Source organism: Piliocolobus tephrosceles, chromosome 13 (assembly GCF_002776525.5).
Source record: "Piliocolobus tephrosceles isolate RC106 chromosome 13, ASM277652v3, whole genome shotgun sequence".
Lineage (NCBI taxonomy): Eukaryota > Metazoa > Chordata > Mammalia > Primates > Cercopithecidae > Piliocolobus > Piliocolobus tephrosceles.
Window position 1 is genome coordinate 92176587 of NC_045446.1, and position 4019 is coordinate 92180605.

The window sequence follows — 4019 nt, forward strand, 5'->3', positions numbered from 1 at the left end:
TATTATTGTTGTTATTATTTTAAATAGAGATGCGATATTGCTCTGTTGCCCAGGCTGGAGCACAGTGGTGTGATCACAGCTCACTACAACCTTTAACTCCTGGGCTCAAGCAATCCCCCCACCTCAGCCTCCCGAGTAGCTGGGACTACAGGCATCTTCCGCCCTGATAATTACAAAAATTGTTCAGTGACAGGGTCTCACTATATTGCCCAGTCGGGTCTCAAACTCCTAGGCTCAAGCAATCCTCCCGCCTCAGCCTCCTGAGTAGCTGAGACTATAGGCATGTGCTACCATGTCCGGCTGATGTAATATTATTAAGTTAAAAATGCAGGCTACAGCTCTTTTTCATGGTGCCCTGAAAGCGACCAGCTGCTTCAAGATGAAGCTGAACATCTCCTTCCCAGCCACTGGCTGCCAGAAACTCATTGAAGTGGACAATGAACACAAACTTCATATTTTTTATGAGAAGCGTGTGGCCACAGAAGTTGCTGCTGATGCTCTGGGTAAAGACTGGAAGGGTTATGTGGTCTGAATCAGCGGTGGGAACAACAAACAAGGTTTCCCTATGAATCAGGGTGTCTTGACCAATGGCCATGTCCACCTGCTACTGAATAAAAGGCATTCCTGTTACAGACCAAGGAGAACTGGAAAAAGGAAGTGAAAATCTGCTTGTGGTTGCATTGTAGATGCCAATCTGAGCATTCTCAACTTGGTTATTGTGAAAAAAAGAGAGAAGGATATTCCCGGACTGACTGATACTATGGTGCCTTGTCGCCTTGGGCCCAAAAGAGCCAGCAGAATCTGCAAACTTTTCAGTCTCTCTAAATATGATGATGTCCGCCAGTGTGTTGTAAGATAGCCCTTAAACAAAGAAGGTAAGAAACCTAGGACTAAAGCACCTAAGATTCAGTATCTTGTTACTTACCCCACGTGTACTGCAGCACAAACGGTGGCATATTGCTCTGAAGAAACAGAGAATTAAGAAAAATAAGGAAGTGGCTGCAGAATATGCTAAACTTTTGGCCAAGAGAATGAAAGAGGCTAAAGAGAAGGAAGCATCAAGAACAGATTGACAAGAGACGCAGACTGTCCTCTCTGCAAGCTTCTACTTCCAAGTCTGAATCTAGTCAAAAATAAGATTTTTTGAGTAACAAATGAATAAGACAGACTAAAATAAAAGCAGGTTACAAAATTGTCATTTAATATCTCATTTAAATAAAGATAGGATGCAGAAAAACGTGGAAGATATTCACTGAAATGATGATTGTCTCTAGATAATGTGATTATTTGTGATCCTTATTATCTGGTTGTGTAACCTTGAGAAAAAAACTTAGCCCTTCCATACCTCTCAGTTTCATCATCAGCAAAATGGTGGCAATAATATTTCCTACCTCATGGGTAACATGAGGAATTCAACATATTTATATATGTAAAGCATTTAAAAGAGTGCTGAACACATCATGCATACTAAAAAACTATTAGCTATCATACTCATTATCCTAATTGTCCATATTTTCTAATCTTATGATTGTGTATGTGTTAATTTTATAACCAGTAAAGACAATAAACTACTTTTTTCTAAAAGATAGCTCTCACAGAGGAGGAGGGAATTAAATTCATTCCTATCCATACGAATAGTGGCCGGGCATGGTGGTTCACGCCTGTAATCCCAGCACTTTGCGAGGCCAAGGCGGGCGGATCACCTGAGGTCAGGAGTTCAAGACCAGCCTGGCCAACATGGCGAAACCCTGTCTCTACTAAAAATACAAAAAGTAGCTGGGCGTGGTGGCGGACAGCTGTAATCCCAGCTACATGCGAGGCTGAGGCAGGAAAATTGCTTGAACCCAGGAGGCAGAGGTTGCAGTGAGCGAGATCATGCCACTGCACTCCAGTCTGGCGACAGAGCAAGACTCTGCCTAAAAAAAAAAAAAAAAAAAAAAAAACAGTAAGTCACTTAATTTCCATTTACCCCAAAAGTTAAAATGGTCAGACACTTTTTAAAAAATTATTATTATACTTTTTATTATACTTTATTATAGGTATACATATGCCATGTTGGTTTGCTGCACCCATCAACTCATCATTTACATTAGGTATTTCTCCTAATGCTATCCCTCCCCCAGCCCCCAACCCCCTGAAGGCCACTGTGTGTGATGTTCCCCACCCTGTGTCCAAGTGATCTCATTCAATTCCCACCTATGAATGAGAACATGTGGTGTTTGGTTTTCTGTCTTTGTGGTAGTTTGCTGAGAATGATGGTTTCTAGCTTCATCCATGTCCCTACAAAGGACATTAACTCATCCTTTTTTATGGCTGCATAGTATTCCATGGTGTATATGTGCCACATTTTGTTAATCCAGTTTATCATTGACGGACATTTGGGATGGTTCCAAGTCTTTGCTATTGTGAATAGTGTCACAATAAACATACGTGTGCATGTGTCTTTATAGTAGCACGATTTACAGTCCTTTCGGTATATATCTAGTAATGGGATCACTGGGTCAAATGGTATTTCTAGTTCTTGAGGAATTGCCACACTGTCTTCCACAGTGGTTGAACTAATTTACACTCCCACCAACAGTATAAAAGCATTCCTATTTGTCCACATCCTTTCCAGTATCTGTCATTTCCTGACTTTTTAATGATCGCCATTCTAATTGGCATGAGATGGTATCTGACTGTGGTTTCGATTTGCATTTCTCTGATGATTAGTGATGCTAAGCATTTTTTCATGTGAGTTCTAATTTGATTGCACTGTGGTCTGAGAGACTGTTTCTTGTGATTTCTGTTATTTTAATGCTGAGGAGTGCTTTACTTCCAATTATGTGGTCAATTTTAGAATAAGTGTGACGTGGTGCTGAGAAGAATGTATATTCTGCTGATTTGGGGTGGAGAGTTCTGTAGATGTCTATCAGGTCTGCTTGGTGCAGAACTGAGTTCAAGTCCTAGATATCCTTGTTAACCTTTTGTCTTGTTGATCTGTCTAATGTTGACAGTGGGTTGTTAAAGTCTCCCATTATTATTGTATGGGACTGTAAGTCTCTTTGTAGGTCTCTAAGGACTTGCTTTATGAATCTGCGTGCTCACATATTGGGTGGATATATATTTAGGATAGTTAGCTCTTCTTGTTGAATTGATCCCTTTACCATTATGTAATGGCTTTCTTTGCCTCTTTTGATCTTTGTTGGTTTAAAGTCTGTTTTATCAGAGACTAGAATTGCAGCCCCTGCTTTTATTTCTTTACATTTGCTTGGTAGATCTTCCTCCATCCCTTTGAGTCTACGTGCGTATCTGCACATGAGATGGGTCTGCTGAATACAGCACCCTGATGGTCATGACTCTTTATCCAGTTTGCCAACCTGTGTCTTTTAACTGGGGCATTTAACCCATTTACATTTAAGGTTAATATTGTTATATGTGAATTTGATTCTGCCATTATGATGTTAGCTGGTTATTTTGCCCGTTAGTTGATGCAGTTTCTTCCTAGCATCGATGGTCTTTACAGTTTGGCATGTTTTTGCAGTGGCTGGTACTGGTTGTTTCTTTCCATGTTGAGTGCTTTCTTCAGGAGCTCTTGTAGGGCAGGCCTGGTGGTGACAAAATCTCTCGGCATTTGCTTCTCTGTAAGGGATTTTATTTCTCCTTCACTTCTGGTTATGAAATTGGCTGGATATGAAATTCTGGGTTGAAAATTATTTTCTTTAAGAGTGTTGGCCGGGCGCGGTGGCTCAAGCCTGTAATCCCAGCACTTTGGGAGGCCGAGACGGGCGGATCATGAGGTCAGGAGATCGAGACCATCCTGGCTAACACGGTGAAACCCCGTCTCTACTAAAAAAAATACAAAAAACTAGCCGGGCGAGGTGGCGGGCGCCTGTAGTCCCAGCTACTCCGGAGGCTGAGGCAGGAGAATGGCGTGAACCGGGGAGGCAGAGCTTGCAGTGAGCTGAGATCCGGCCACTGCACTCCAACCTGGGTGACAGAGCGAGACTCCGTCTCAAAAAAAAAAAAAAAAAAAGAAT

The 4019-nt window shown here is 41.7% G+C and overlaps 1 pseudogene; it reads left to right on the forward strand.

Annotated features, from left to right (window-relative positions):
• The first annotated feature begins 379 nt into the window (after positions 1–379).
• LOC111539975 lies at positions 380–1137 on the forward strand (annotated as a pseudogene).
• Positions 1138–4019: the final 2882 nt, after the last annotated feature.